Source organism: Emydura macquarii, unplaced genomic scaffold, assembly GCF_026122565.2.
Source record: "Emydura macquarii macquarii isolate MOO-44397 ecotype Brisbane River unplaced genomic scaffold, CSIRO-AGI_Emac_v2 contig_1263, whole genome shotgun sequence".
Taxonomy (NCBI): domain Eukaryota; kingdom Metazoa; phylum Chordata; order Testudines; family Chelidae; genus Emydura; species Emydura macquarii.
In genome coordinates this window covers 4356520-4373555 of record NW_027131400.1, presented here as the reverse complement: position 1 = coordinate 4373555, position 17036 = coordinate 4356520, and the positions used below count along the sequence as shown (strand labels likewise).

The 17036-nt window shown below is 38.9% G+C and overlaps 1 protein-coding gene across 1 annotated transcript in view; it reads left to right on the top strand.

Annotated features, from left to right (window-relative positions):
* The first annotated feature begins 379 nt into the window (after positions 1–379).
* The window catches only part of LOC137154612 (contactin-associated protein-like 2), a 141382-nt gene continuing 124725 nt past the window's right edge, over positions 380–17036 (top strand). Inside the window, exons 1-2 of the mRNA XM_067550347.1 lie at positions 380–408; positions 15647–15865. The gene's annotated coding sequence lies outside the window, so the exon portion shown is untranslated. The remainder of the gene's footprint in view (positions 409–15646; positions 15866–17036) is intronic.

Below are 17036 nucleotides of genomic sequence, written 5' to 3'. Positions count from 1 at the left end.
AAATAGCTTGAAAATGTCCTCATAGTGTTGTGCATCTAACTTTTGAAATCTAGCAAACTGTCTATTAAACAAAGTGAAAAGTTGGTAGAATTGGAATGATTTTTCTTTTTGTATATAGAGTACTGTAACTTGCTTTGACATTAGAAACCTCAGCTTATGTTCTTGCTTTGGTTACACAAGTAAGTGAACTCTGAAGGAGCACTGAAAGACATAATTTTGTCTCTCACATCTCCACAGGGAATTACTGGAATGCTGCGTCTTTCATTACTCCATCGTCCTACCTTCATTTCTCCACATTCCAAGGGGAAACCAGTGCAGACATCTCGTTCTACTTCAAAACATCAGCCCCTGATGGAGTGTTTCTTGAGAATCTGGGAAATACAGACTTCATCAAACTTGAGCTTAAATGTAAGTATATTCTCTCCACCACTTTTATTAAGAGCCAAAAAGAAAAGGTGATAAGATTTAAGAAACTTTCATCATTCAACACATAGTGTAATCCCATTAAAAGCTATTCATGATGTAGGATAAAGTCTAAGTCTGCCTATTCACTATATTTGTAAATTACCTTACCCGGGGAAAAACCCTGGAAATACAATCATCTTGTTTATCATGGAGACATCATAGCAGAAGGAGCAAAAATTCCCTAAATCTTAAAGCTTTTTAAATTATATGCTTAATTTAGTTATTTTATTTGATGAATAGGTGTATGTTGTATACCACAGTTGCTCTGTAAGGGGAAAAAACACCACATGACTATTCTAATCAACTATTTCAAATAACCAAAGATATCCAGGCAAATGTGTAATGTTTAAAATCTGAAAAATCCTGCAGTAACCAAATCTTTATGCCCACATGGGATCTGACTAACCACTGATAAAAATCTCTGATCTGAAAAAGAGGCTGCAACAGTTTGACATGCCGCAAGATAAAATTAAAATAAAGAGAGTGATTGTTTTAAAATTTTATTTTAAAAGACCTGGGGCAGATTTTCAAAAGAAGGCTTGATGAGCCTGAGGAGGTTAGTAGGTGGGAACAAAGATGGCATTAAGCCTCTTTTGGTCCTCCTTAAACCAGTTGAGCCCTAAGTAGTTTGTCAGTGGTCAGACAGTAAGTCAGTGACAGAGCAGGAGGGAGAGCCCAGGAGTCCTGATTTCCAAGTCTGGGCACCTCTGCCTAGACAACACTCCTTGCTACAGCCTAAATCATCTAGTACGTCCCTGATTCGGATATTATCTTCCTAATAATTAATAATGTCATAGTTTCTTCCTCCAAAGACATCTTCACCATATCAATGAGTTTTGCACACTATTCTTTAGAGTCCCATATGTTTATACAAACAGGGCTTGCTTTTTCCATCCCTTTATCTTTTTGAGCTGGATGACAACATTTATGCGACCTTCACTGTATTTTTTCAGTTGAGTTGCTATTTGGTTTTCCTACCAGAAAGCCACGGTGCTGAAAAATCAATCCATTTGGAGAAAAAGCTGTATTAGTCACATGTCAAATGATGCATAGGACACGGAGGGAGCTCTTCCTCTCTGGGACCTCTAGAAAACTATCAAAAGTAACTGAAAAAAATCTGAGCTCTTCAGGGAAATTTCTGGCACAAAAGCTTTCACAGCATCATTAACCAATTCTCCTCCAACCTCATAAAATGCAATTGTCACAAACAGATCAAGAAATGCATGAGGGAAGTGTACACAGCATTCTTCCAAAGATAAGACTGCACCTTAGGTATGTGTAATGCAGAAAAGACTACTTTGCAAATAAAAAAACTTAGCTCCATTCCTACTGGCTTGGTTAGCTGTAAGATATAGGCTGCTCCATGCGGCTCTACCAAGATGTTAATGGCAGTCACTGAGCAGCTGAGCATAGAGACAACCTAGCCTCACATCGTTTTATGAATCCAAGACACTGAGGTGATCTTCGCTTGGCTCAGGGCCAACTTCAGGGCCATTTTTATGCCAGCAGTGCTGCAGAAAGCAGAAAAAGCACATCTCAGGATCCACAAGATGTCAAAACGTTAGCATAGCGTATCCTAACTCTGACTCAGTCTGTGACGGGCCAACACAACATATGGCAAACAGTTTCTAGCCATACCACCAGCTAGCTCACCACAGGTTATTTTCATTTCAATCTAATTTGTGTAGACTGCTGGAAGTCCAGCTGCTTTATTATGTGCTGATATTTTTACAAAAATAAACACTTTCTGTACTAAATAGCACAGTCAATGGTCTATGACTAGGGCCCGTAGAAGTTATGGTAATACAAATAATAATCTATCAGATATCCTTAACACACTGAATCTTTTCCCCTGTATTTCCTTTTGCAGTTTCCTGCTATTTGTGGAGGGGGAGGTTCTAGTAAAGATAAAATCAAGTCAACAGATTTGAACGTAAAAAATTCTGTTTCAGTCAGGAGTTAGCATCAAGGTTAACCACCAGGTTCCTGTTTGACAGTGTTTGCTTCAATCCTCAGAGCACATGTGGAGATGTGCATCCAGCCGTGTATTTTGTTTTCTTTCTTAATAAAGGAAAGAATAATTAGGCCCAGGACAAATTAAGAAAGGTTAGCTTCTGTTGTTTACACACAATGTTAAGACGAGTGAACTTGGTTACCTGCATGTCTAGATTTGATTTCAGTGACATGTGAACTGATGTGAGTTGAAAGTGTTTCCTGATGAAAATAGGGTGTGAGAATATTGGCTAGGGACTTAGTCTAAGTGCCAGATTTAGAATGCATCATTTTCCTAGAATCATATGTTCAAATACTCTGAGTGCTGACTAAGCCCTTTATCCTTCTTCGGTAGATAAATTGAGTGCCATCTACCACCACATTTGGCACTAATTCAAACCTTTGCTGGCAGTCTCATCCAATAAGCCAAAGACTTCATGTACATAGAGACAACATACGCTCTTACGTGGCTACAATACACTGCTGAGATTCATTATGGGAAAGGTTTGCTTTGTAGCTGTCCGTGCTGCAGAGTGGATAAAAAAAAAAAAGTTTTAAATCAAAAAGGAAAAAAATTGTAGTTTAACTCAATTTTTTGATTTACAGTTTACTTTCTTCCCATTTTACACTCTTAAATGGCTAAAGTGACTATTTTGTACTTGTTTCTTTAGTTTCCCAATCGTTAATGGAATTTCAGATTTGACATAGGGATTTTTCTATCAAGAAGTTTCAGACTTAGAATGTTCATCTGTGCTTAAAAAGACAAAAACCTTCATTAATGTCCTTACTGTAAGAATAGCACAAATTCAAACACTAAATAGATAGTGAATAGCCCACATTCTATTTGCAACTTACAGCACCTTCCAATATATTGAACTTCCACAAGACAAAAAAGCTTAAAAGCGCCAACCAAGCTACACGCCTCCATCAGGATTTGCAACCTGAAATCAATGGGACTCATGCTCCTAAGTCACTTAGGCGCTTTGGAAAATCCCACCATTAGGAACCTAACACAGGCCACTATTTTTGAAAATTTGGCCTGTGTGTAGAAATAGGTCACAGTCACTTTGTTAATTAAAGTCTAAATAACTGTTCATTGTTTACATTGAAGCAATTTTGTTTTGAAGTGACAAAGATTTTGTGCCCCTGGGAAAGAAGCTCTCAATAAAAATAGGGAGTTTTTAATAAAAATACAGTTTTAGCCACAAATACTGCAAATATTTACACACGTACTTAACTTAATTGAGATCAATCAAACTACTCGTGAGTAAAATTAGTTATCTGCTTAATTGTTTGCAGGATCAGGGACTTAATCTTGTTGTTTGTTTTTGCTGTTAGCAACTTCGGTAAAATTTAAATAACATATCCTATTAGTAGTGGGGTTTCTTTTTAAAAAAAAGCTAATTATAAGTGTTCATCTAAAGCTGCAACAGCACAAATTTTCATATTAAGTTTTACAAAACCTCAATCTCATTTAAATATTTTAAAGTGATTTAAAACATGAAAATTATTTAAATAATCTTTACTTAAATCTCTCCTTCCTGCCTATTAGTGATTTACATCATCTTTATTCAAATCTCTCCATCCTGCCTACCTGAACCTGTTTTGAGGAGAAACAGAATGAATATTTATTGTCCAGAGCATTCACCTTTCACAAGTATTTAATTTTCTTAATAAATATAAATACTTTCTTTAAAAACAAAGAGCAGCTAGCCTTCGTGTCAAATTTTAGTAGGGGATGAGGAAACCATCCAAATTAGGTTTTTGAAGGACATAATAAAAGCAATGCCTATCACAAAACTGGAGCTATTTTATATAATTTACCATCTTTGCAACATGCTGATCTCAGTATCTTGACTTTGTTTGTAAAACTTGGAACACTGCAGTGTAGTCTGCCTCTTTCCTAGTATTCTGCAGACAATTTTATATTAACACAAAGTCTTCACTGGCCCAGCTTGGCAGATTACTTCATATGGTTCTTGTCACTTAGCGAATAATTTGGATTCTGCACTCAGAAGTAAAAGAAGCATGCAATCGCTCGGCTTAAATATGTGCATACGTGCCCTTTGTTATGGGCTTGCTCATACCCTGTTGAGAGCACCGAGGAGGTTTTATTCGACAAAGGTTGCTAGTGTTTCAAGCCTTCCCAAAGCTTCAGTATGTAATGTGCAACATTCTCCATCCCTAGGACCTGTTCCTCCCACATCTCCTGGACCTAGGGTCCTTTCTTGTATAAGTTCAAATGGGGACAATTCAGTAAATGACTGGGGAACTTCTCAAATAACAGAGGAGGGATCAGCTGATCTCAGTGACAGGGATCCTTTGCTATAAACTTTTTAAATATCCTTTTCAGGGTCTGGTTGAATCATTCAGACAGATCATCTGTTTGCGGATGATAGACAGACTTATGTAAAGTCTTTGTGTTTAGATCACACAGCTCCTCAACAGCTGAGATATAAAGTTGAGGCTTTGATCACTGAGGATCTCCTTAGGTACCCTGATGCTGGCAAATAATTTTAGCACTTCTATTGTAATAGTCTTTGCATTAGGAACACACAGTGGGATTGCCTCAAGAGAGCGGATAGAATAATAAAAAATAATGAATGTGTTTATAACCAGCTGCACTTTTTTCTAAAGGCCCCATGAGGTTTTATCCCTATCCTTTCAAATGGGATGCCTGCTATAAGGAGAGGGACCAGAGGGGCTTTTGTCACTCATTTAGGTCCTATGAGTTGGCATTCGGGTCAGGAGCTGCAAAAATCTTCAACTTTTTGGTGAATCCCAGGTTAATAAAAGCAGTTCAGAATCCTGGCCAGAGTCTCCTTCTGACTGGCAGAAGGGATAGCATGGGCCAGTTACATGGCCTTGTGCCTATGAGGCCAGGGAATGAGGAATTGTGCCTGAACTTCACCTATCAGTCTTTCTCCAGCCAGTGTACAGTCACTCTGCCTGGAACTCAAACCACAGCACTGGTCTTTTCATTGTGGGTCTATCACCTCCTCATTAACCACCACCAGTTGGTCATAGGCCCAGCTCAAGATTTCATCCTCACTTTGCTCCTTGATGAAGTTAGGATATTTCCCTCCCTGGAGGGAGGGCACCATTGCTTCATTGTTAAATGGACCTTCTGGGGGAGCTTCCCTTTGTCTGAATCCCCACTCTCCAGGGTTCAGCTGCTCACCTACATCTGTCAGTGTATTGGGTTTCCAGATCCTGTCTTCCGGGGTCCCTCAGTTAATTCCCCGAGGGCCCTTCTGGCTGTTTACCTCAGAGAAATGTTCCCAATTCCAACCCAAGATAATGAGGTATGCTAGTGTTGAGGTCAGCTCCACTACAAGGAACTTCATGTTTTGCCCTACAATCAACTGCAGACATTCACTGGGATAGGGTTTAATGGCTCCATGAATACATCGTAGAAAGATAGTCTCCTCAGGGTTTGGGACCAGGTTGTCTTTGATAGAATTGCCCACATCTGGAATCCCCCAGTCCTGTTACCTCTGTTCCTTTATATGAACAGGGACCATTACATTAGCCAGGATTCACTTTCTGCCATCCAAAATTGTCCATAACCACACTCCTTTATTGGCACTCATGACACCGGCGACCTGAAAAACAATCACCTTCTGCTGGCCAAGTGGGCCCCAACCCTGAACCTAATATTTGAGGTAGCCTTCCCTATGTGACTTATCTGCTCCCACCTGTAGGAGTCCCTGGGGCCTAAGAATCTGGGGTTTCCCAGCAGGGGCCAGTCCAGGGCCCAGCGGCCTGCTGAGCCTCTTGGAGGCTGGCACTTCCAAGACAATGCTATCTTAACGCTGATTCCCTAGGTTGGGTTTCCCCTTGAACCAAGGGCCCACCCCTCCTCACCTCAGGCAGTTGCTAGTGTGACACCACCAAAGCCGTTTCAGTGGCTAGATAATTTTTAGTCTGGTGTCACAAGCCAGAACCAGTCATTCTGGGCTGCGAGACTCACTGTGTTGATGTACCATGTATGACCTTAGACAAATTACTTCACCCCTCGGTTTTTCAGTTTGCCTATCCATAAAATAGGGATCATGATATTTACTTCATTTTGGAAAGTGCTTTGAGGTCTTTGGATGAAAATTGCTATGCGAGCTGAACATTATTATTTTAAAAATATATTATAAAAATATATAAACCTATCTTCGAAAAGCCTCTTTTCTATAAAAGCACCTAGCATAGCATGCATAATTAATAAATAACAGTTCTAATAAATAACAATTCCTTTGGGGGTATGTATAGCCTTTGGCAAGCAAGCTAATGTGAAAATTTAATACTTTCATTTAAGTGTAATATTTTCATTTCTTTAAGGTACATTAAATTCCAATAGAATATAAGACTGAACCACTATGTAGGACTTTTAAAAATTATTATTTCTTTATTTATTTAAGCAAAGGGCTTTTATTAAACAAATCCTCCCTACATTGATTCCCCACACATACGCTCTCCAGTTATGAGTAAGGCCACTGTATTGAAACTCTATTTCTTCTCCACATTTAAGTACTGTGCAATTATTGCCTTCTCAGAACATTTCTAATTGCTTAAAGTGTTTGTCTGCCAATGGAGAGGTCATGGAGAATTAGAATGTACCTATGCACAGCCAGATGGGTGGGGAGCCTGACCCTCCTCAACCATCATACACACACTATATGTGGCCACTCAAAATTGCAGGTAGTTCCTATGTTCTGGAGAGTGCTGGAACTACTTTCTTGACATACCTCAGCAGTTGCAAATTTCCATAAAGGAACAGGGAGAAGGCTAGGGCCATGCACATACACACAGGAAAGCTCAGGGAGGGAGTGAGACTCTGCTTTAAGGACACAATCCAGCCAAGAGTGCCTATAGTAGTGTGCATTACTAGAAGTGGGACACAGAAAATATAGGGGCTCTCTGACCAATAAAAAATAAGAAGCTATATTTGGAAAGAAAAATGGTGCATCTAATTCCTTATTTCTAGGTACAGCTTCCTAGCCCTTGCAGAGTAGCAGGCAGTGAGTGGCCCACGCTGAGAACGTATAGTTAAAATAATGCAGCTGTAACTTCACACTCCAGGAAATGACTCCACACATCAACTCTATTCCATTAGTTCCCTATATACTGAGAAACAACAAGAAAAGGGCTTTTATCTGAGCTCTGTACAAAGCAGGCAGCCAGGAAGCACTGAAAGACATATCAGGAAGGGAAAAAAGAGGATATTGGCACTCATGCTGTCTACGCAGGTGAAATAAATTTCACACTGCAGACTAATCAGTAGTGATGGTGAATAGTACAATGTAATCTAACTGTATGCTGCATCCTTCTTAAAAACAGAGAACTCCTTAATGGGACATGGAGAGGGATAGTCAAAAGATGGTGAGAGATGGAAAATCTGCTATCTTATAATTTTCCTTGCTGGAACTGGCTCCTCCGCCCAGGTTGTTAAGTCTATCCACAGGGTCCTTTTGACTCCTCAGTGCTAATGGAGTCTCAAATATCTATAGTAACACGAGTCCGCCACCTCAATCTATGAGTGACTAGATTAAGTCCAATACTATTGAATGCTAATGGAACACAGTGATCAATGCCCAGACTTAAAATACAGTTCACCAAAATGAAAACCAGCACTTCAGTGACCACCATAAAACTGAGCCCCCAGTAAAACTACCTTCCCCACAAACATCGGCTCCCTTCTTCCCCAGAAGCATGAACAAAAAGACAATGTACCCAGTAGCTCAACAAGTCCTGGTTCTGTCATACCAAGAAGGAAGAGTACGTCAAAGCAGAGGGCCACTCATGGAAACCCCTTAGCCTCCTCTCTTAACTCAGGAGGTCTCCAGCTGGAGTGACTGTGCTGATCACATATGCCATAGTATGGGGCTGGGAGCGAGGAGATCTCACACCTATACACATACCCGGTCATGTGTGGCTCTTACAGCAAAACTATCTCCTTAAACTCCACCCAGAAATCAAGAGGCAGCCAGTACTGTGGCACACATGCCTTGTTTTCACACTGCGATACGCTGTTTAAATGGGCTGCTGCATTCTGCACTCGCTTTAGTTTCTGTCTTGTCTTAGAGTGTAGTCTCATGCAGGGCACAGTGCAGCAATCCATTCTTGAGCTGGGAAAAGCATGGATCATAATAGCAAGGTTGGCATTTGAAAGAAACAGTCATAATCTCCTAGATAAATGAAGATGGAAAAATGGCATCCCTGGATGCTGCTGTTTGGATCCAATAGCATTCCCTTATTGCAAACAAAGGGCATCAATAAGAGGGTAGAGAAAATTCTCTACATATCTTCCAGTCTCTTCCCCCAACCTATCAGCATCACCTCAGTTTTATCAGCATTGAACTTCAACCAACTAGCACTCATCTATGCTCCAGTCTCAGCCAAACACTGAGCCAGGCATTCAGCAGATTGGCTGAATCAGGTGAGAGAGAGATATGGATCCAGGTGTTCTCAGCAAATGGACAGCACTGCAGTCCAGGCACCCATCTCTCACTGAAATCATTGGGAAAACTCCCATTGACCTCAATGGCAGATGACCTAACTCCCTTAGGACCTCCTATAGAAACAAAGTACCAACTTTTGAATCCCGTAACAGTAAGTGACCCATTTGCACTAAAAGACATCTGTCCCCAGCCATTTCCACCTATATCCTACATTCAGTGGCCCTACCTTTCCATAGACTCTTCCCCACACCCTTGCTGCCATCTGCTTCAGGCCATCACCACCACCTTTGCCTTGAGCCTCCTGGTACTATGCTTGAATGCCATACAGATGCACACTGCAATATGTCACGCACCTAAAAACAGAACCTCAGGCTAAGAGAATACACTTCCAAGGCTCAAGGTAGAGACAATAAGGTGGGCAAAGATCATTAAGACAGTAAGATACCTTTCAAATATAGCGGATAATGAAGGAACAAGAATTCAGCTGTCTATTTAATCAGGTTTTCTTGTATGTCAGATACACATGTTGTAGCTTTAGAAAAACAACTTGCAAGGGGGAGGGCGTTTTAACATATTTAATTTATGATTCAGAATTGATCCAAATACTCAGGTTTTATTCAGATAGCAAGATGGCTAGAGCTTAGCCAATTTGTCCAGTTAGAGGAATCAGCATTATAATTGAATGCCTTTCTAGAAATAATTGGACAAAATGGTACAAAAGATGGAAAATACATTAAAATTACATCTTTTAAACATAAACTGAAATTATTTTAATAGTATCCAGACTTCTATTTCAAGCAATTAATGTGATGACACACACATATGCTCATAAAATACAGAGCAGTTCCTCACTACATTGGAGCAACATCTTTTAACAGATCAAATACCCTGTCCATTCTCTCATGTAATCTAATTCCAATTTTAAATTAATCAGATGTAGGGACTGCACACACCACAAATTAAATAAGGTGCCCTCAGGGTCTAACTCAAACAGAGGACAGCATAATCATCAAAGAATATGAAAAAAGAGACTGCAATTTTATGGAAGACCTCTTATACTTTTTGCACAGCTTTTTGGTATCAAATGTTCAGTATTTTTTGTTCTTGTTTTTTTTCTCTGTGATTGAGTTTGTAGTATTGTAAAACACTTTCAAAATTCATAAAAAGGGTTAAAAATGCACGCTGAAGATGCTATCAGAATAAATGAATAAAAAGAAGAGCTCACAAGCCTCTGGCATTTGGTTGAAGAATTTCCAAGAGGGTTTAAACAAACTTTCTTTACCGTAGATGGGGGTTGATCTCTTAAGCAAACAATTTAATTGTGTGTTTGTCTGTATAATATTGTATCACCTTTTCCAAATTCTGAGGCTAACACTATATTAAAATTGTACCTATATTTACATTTTTACCTTCCAAAGGAAGACTAAAGATAGTTTTTTTTCCATTCTTTTATAACATCTATTAGTTCAGGAAGAGAATTTTTTTCTCCAGACAACAAAAATTTCAGTGAGAGAAGGAAACAATAGTATATTGTTGATGGCATCATAGGTGTTTATAAAACTAAGTTTATAGAGACATCACTTACAAATGCTAGACCTAAAAGAATTCATTTCATTTCTGATTGCTGAGGTGCAATATTTTATCAACAGAATTTATCCAGGTTGGATGTAGAATGCTGACATTGTCTTGAATGTCAGTCAGCTCTGAATGCCTGTGAAGGCACTGGGCCTGATATCCCACTGCCTTTCACCTTACATAATTGTTTACATCATGCAAAGTTTGTGTTAAATGTTACTAAATCAAAATAGTAGCATTTTACGCCTATTTTGCTCGCTCTTCATACAGGTATAAATGACTACACAAGATTCAAGGTACTAGAGCATCAATCTATTTCTGTTACAATTTTTTTTTCAGCCATACTGGCAAACTTAGTCATTTGGTCAAATAACCATTTCACTTGGAAATGCGACTTACTTAGGCCTGGTCTACACTGCTGCCGGTGGTCGACGGTATCTCCCATTGTCATACTTATGTTGCCGTACCTCAGCGTCTTCACAGCGCTGTCTCAATGGGAGACGTCCTCTCCATGACACAGCTTTCCTCCTTTCGGGGAGGTGGATTACAAACATCAATCAGAGGGCCCATCTCGGATTGATTGAGCGGGTCTCTACTACCCACTCAATCAAGCCCGTTGAATCGATCGCTGCAGAGCCGGCAGTGAAGACTTACCCTGAGTCAATCTAATACATCAATAAGCATCATAGAAAGTTCTATAAATGTAGCAGGAGCTAGGAGGAGCAGAGTGCAAAAGAAAAATCTATAAGTAGCAGGTGTATGGATGAACAATGAAAAGCAGGAGAGATGAGCATATAGGAAATCTGTGTGACAAAAGGATTTCAATGTCTTTTTTTCCTCCTATATGACATATGTCTCGTTATAGCAAATAGTATCAAGTAGACTGAAAAATTCCAGTCTACAAGCTAAAAGAATGGTGAGATGAGAGCTGAACCTCAAAGTGTTCTGGTGAAGTGAGAGCCTCATTGATTCATAGATTTTAAGGCCAAAATCATCTAGTCTAACCTGCTTTATAACACGAGCCATGGATTTGGGGGTGGGAAGGTAGGGAGTAATATGAGAGAGGTCTATAAAATCATGAATGATGTGGAGAAAATTATTAGAGAAGTGTTGTTTACATAACAGAAGAACTAGGGGTCACCTGATGAAATTAAGGAACAACAGGTTTAAAACAAACAAAAGGAAGTACTTCTTCACACAATGTACAGTCCGCCTATGGAACTCATTGCCATGAGATGTTGTGAAGGTCAAAGTATACCTGGGTTCAAAAAAGAATGATATAAGTTCATGGGAGATAGGTCCCTCAGTGGCAATTAGCCCAGATTGTCAGGTATGTAAGCCCATGTTCAGTGTATCCCTAAGTCTCCAACTGCCAGAAGGTGGGGTTGGATCACTGGATATTGCTCTGTTCTGTTCTTTCATCTGATGTATCTGGCACTGGCCCCTGTCATAAGACAGGGTATTGAGATAGATGGAGCATTGGTCTGACCCTGTATGGCCGTTCTTATGACTGTCACCCTCTTACCTATATATTGAGCCTAATAATTTGTTTGACTAAAGTATATCTGCCAGAAAGGGATCCAGTCTTGATCTGAAGACTTCAATAAATGGGGAATCTAATAGATGATGAAACCATACATGTTCCACTTGGTGTCAAAGGAGACGTAAGATGCAGACATAATATTATCTGAATATCACTGAAAATAAATTATAAGTTACTGCTTACCCATTAGATAGAGTGAGAGGGGCGCTTTTTGTTCATCAGTTGCCCATATACCCTCTGAACAGGTTGGTGAAAATGATCTAAATCCTGAGAAGACTCTGTGAGAGAAGCTGGTCAAGGATTAATTACACAAAACTGCTCAAGGCACAAAAAGGGTAAAATCAGGTATAAACATAAGCCTCAGTTTCTCCAATAAATATGTAGTGACACAAAACCACGTTATTTACCATTACTCAATTATAGATGTTCCTTTGCAATACCTTGCACCAACTGAATATACTGGTATGCACATTTATTTCTTTGGTTGTCTAATTTATTGAGCATCTTTAGTCATTTGATCCTCTCTTTAACTCTTTTGCACAAATGCCTAAAGATTTATATTATTTGATCAAATATCAAGGTAAAATAGTAATAAGACCAAGGGTGAGATTTTCAATAGCACCCAAGTGACTTAGCAACAGGATTCTCATTAAAATCTAGTCATTGAAAGTCAGTGGGACTTGTGCACTAAATCACTTAGGTGCTTGTGAAAATCCTCTCCCTCAAGTGACTGGTTTGACAGAATGGACTAATGCCAGTGGAAATGAGTGAGGACTGAATTTGGCCCCAAACCACTGTAGGTTTTTTCGCAGGGAGAGTCTCATTATAGCAAATATCATTGAACAGAACTGAAGCATGGAATTTTTCAGCAAGGGCAAGCTAGAAGAATGGTGGGAGAGAGACTTGCTTAAAAAAATTCAATTAATTACTAGTCTTTTAGATGTCTATGAAACCTCTGGATAAACATATTCATCCATCCCTGTTAAAATTCCAGCACTAATAGTTTTTTAGTTAGAGATTCCTCGGACTGCTGCATACATTGGGATGGGGAGGCAGAAATTTATTGAAACAGATAAATAATGTTGCTTACCTGTGAGAACCAACAGTCAAAATTGCTTGTCTGAGTCACTAACATGCAGCCTGTGAACAATATTATCTCACTTTTTAAGCTGTACATATGGGTAATATTTCATATTTTCTTAGGCCAGCAGATTGGCATATAGATTTACTCTCCAATATTTTATGTGATGCCAATGTTCAATTTGTTTTGGGAATATGTCAGCATAACCCCTGGATGCGGTACTTCCCTGGTGGTGCTTCTCCTTTCACCTACAGCAAATCAAAACAAAAAAGCATTGACGAGAAGTACATTGTTGTGGGATGTTTGTTCTTTTCTCTCTCAAGTTATAAGGTGAAATATTAAAAATCTAAGGATAACTGGTATGAATTTTATTCCTGAATATTTATGCTTTAAAGTCACAGTTAATATTTTCTTCCTATAAGTATAAATTTATTTGTGTTTAAATACAATTATCTCAGAGAAGAAACCTTTCAGGCTGCTACCCAGGCCTTGATCTACAGCCTGAGCTATGCAAGTATGGTCCTTCTGGTTGAAACGTTTTCATCTCTTGCTACCCCACTTCTCTCTCTTTCTCCTCTTCTATTTACAATTATCTCTTTAAAAAAAATGGCAGCTGCTTTCACCCAGAAGATTGAGAGCAAATGAGCCAGAAGTGCTCTTTTAGAGACTTTTAAAGTAGACTCAGTGACTGAATACTAGATGGTGTTTCACAAAGGTGCCCATTGGCAATGTAAAAAATGCCGTCAAGTGGATGAGAATGAGATGAACACTCTGCTTAGCAGTTCTCACTCTTATAACCTTGCAGACATTCTGCTTTTGAGAAGCAATTAAAGGAGTTGGAGACAGACAGTGTTCAGAGATGTGAAGTGGTTTTTTTTTTTTAAGAGCAGCCAAAGTGGAGGCATAGCCACCCACACTTCAAGGCAGACTGCAATGCTTCCTGTATGCTAATGACTTTGTTCTTGTTTCTAATTTGCCCTAAACTTATAGCCCAAACCCTCAGAAGCTTGAAGATTTCACCACATCAGAGTAAAACATTTTTACTTCTCTGAAGCCAAGTCCTGAATGAGCAAGGGCAAACTGCTTGAGCTTGAGGGGCCATGAGAGGTGGTTACTTCAAAAGAGGAAATAGTATTGCAGGGGGCTAAGAAGGATGGATGTTTCAATAAATGTCTTTATAATTCTCCTTCTAAACGTATCTCTTTCCATAATATAAAAGAGAGGGGGAAAAAAACTAAAAAGAAGTAAGAATTTTGCAGAAAAATTTTGTTTTAAAAAAGGATTCATGATTATGAAAAATGCTTATTCATCCGGTATCTTTTGGGGATGTGGGACAAACACAAAAATGGCTACAGTTTGATTCAGCCTTGCAAAAGCACCTTGAAAATGTACTAGCTTGGGCACAAAAAGTATTTTGTTCTCCTTTTACTAGGATGATAGGTAATAATGATATTTTACTAGCCCATCAAAAGCAATTTCCCTGTCTGGGCGAATAAAGTTTCGCAAGACTGACTGGAAGTGAATTATTCATAACATCAGAGACACAACTGCACTAGATCCCTTATAGCCATATGGTGCATAAGAAATCTCTCAAAAGGATAACACAGCTGCCAGAATTTGCTTTTATACCTAAAAGAAAAAATGAAATAAACAGAAGACCCAGTTGTCTTCACATTTAGGTTAAATCCTCCTTTGTGAATACTATCAGTAGCAATTTATTTTCTGATAACTATTTGAACTGGTTTTCTGCCATCATATAATAATTTTACAGCCAAAAGGGAGTCTAGATGAATCATAGCAGGCAATTTGAGATCATGTTTCTTTCATTGAAAGTGATCTATTCTTCATTAATCATTTTACCCCATTTAGTAATAATAAGTGTCAATGGTGTGCTTTGCTGAGCAACCCCGGATGGAAAAGTCCTACAGAGTATAATAAAAATTTATAAAGTTTCTATACATTTTTGAACCATCCAGTATAATTTAATTGAAAATGATATCTGTCCCTAAAAATTCTGTAGGATAATTTTTAAAAGTCTTGGACATCATTCATTACTTATATATATATTAGGTCTTGTTGAAAATTTGCCATCAAAACTTTTTTCCATGGAAACTGTCTTTCTTCTAAAAATTAATTTTTATTTGGAAAACTGAAACCCAGAAACAGTTATTTTTCAGTTTGAATTTCCTGCTGAAAATGCCAAAAAAAATTAAAAAATTTAAAAAATTATTTTTGTATAAATTTTCAGTGTGGAAAAAAACCCTTTTTCAACCTGTTCTAATATTTGTAGATTAATTCTTGTTGAACCCTGTTCATTTTCAGTCGAGACAGATTTATTTAATTTCTGTTAAATTCTTTAGGAATTTTCCATAATGGCCTCCTGAGAAGTGCTGAGCATCTTCAGCTTCTGTTGAACTCAGGGGGACTTGAATGTACACAAGATTTTACAGGACAGGCCTCAAGATGGCTTTCTCTTTAATAAGTATAAACAATCATACTTTGAACCTCTGATGCATTTTCTCCCCTCTGGTATTTCAGCTGCTACTGAAGTGTCCTTTTCATTTGATGTTGGAAATGGCCCAGTGGAGATCATTGTCAGATCCCCCATCCCACTCAATGATGACCAATGGCATCGAGTCATTGCTGAGAGGAATGTCAAGCAGGCCAGTCTGCAGGTGGACCAGCTGCCCCAGGAGATCAGGAAGGCGCCAACAGAAGGCCACACACGATTGGAACTGTATAGCCAGTTATATGTTGGTAAGTAGCAGAGGAAATAACAGACCCCAATGCTCAGTTATTGCGTTCCAGCCACATCATATTGGCAGTTACAGTAATATGCCAGGCTTCTTTCCAGAAGCAGTTAGTGACGATGGGATACAGAATGAAAAACAATGTAAATTATAGAAGCAAGGCAACCCAATGCGAAGAAACAAGTACTGCTCTGGTACCCTGGTATTCTTGCTCCTTCCTTGTTTGTAGCCCAAGCCTCAGGCAGGAAAGCAGGCTTTGTCCAGATTTTATTTATTTATTTTCATGTGTGCAAAGGATCTCCCACCCAGCTATTCAGCCAGGCGCTGAAAGAGTCCTGGGAACACCATGCAGAGAAGGAAGCTTATGGCAGTACTGTTTGTCTGGGGTCTCTCTGCTATGAAGAGCATCTTCACCCCACCTAGATTTAATCTTCCCCTCCCCCATTTACTGTATTCACCCTGACACTCCATCAGCCCACCTTTTTCTTGTGCATTTAATAGCCAGTTATATAGTACCATATAACGAAGACACATGTCACTGTTTGCCTACCCACTTTCAAATGTTGCTAGGCTTCATTGTGTTTTGGGTACCGAATGGCTGCTGTTCCAGCAACACTCGGGCTTTTTTAACTCCTGGGGCTCCACAGTGCAGCCATGGTTAGGTAGGACCAGGTTTGTGTGAAATGATAAGTAAAGAAGCTCTTACCTTCCTCTCTGTATCTCTGGCAACAAGACAAGAAAAAAATTCTTTACCTCGTTTCCTTACATGTTGATGAAGGCTCAAAAACAGAAGTAATTTTAAATGATGTACAAAGCCTTTGGTATCTTGGTAAATATCATACTGTCAGTGGAATGGAAACAGCCAGGAGTGTCACGAGTTGTACAGTCATTTTTCTCAAGCTCAGTCTCTTCTTTAACATTTTTGACATTGCTAAAAATGATCTCCAATAAAAGCCTATTGCTGAATACATTTAAATATAAATAGACCTGGCAGAATTCAGTTTTTATTTTTTTATAATGTTGACTGCTAATGTTTATTTTAATCATTTTTTTCAGATTTTTATCTATTTAAATGTTCACAGTTGCAGGAAATTACAGGCAGGTCAGAATAAGGGGAATTCAGACAATAATTAAACAGTAGACATTGAGATTTAAAAACTTAAAGCTTTATACCCATT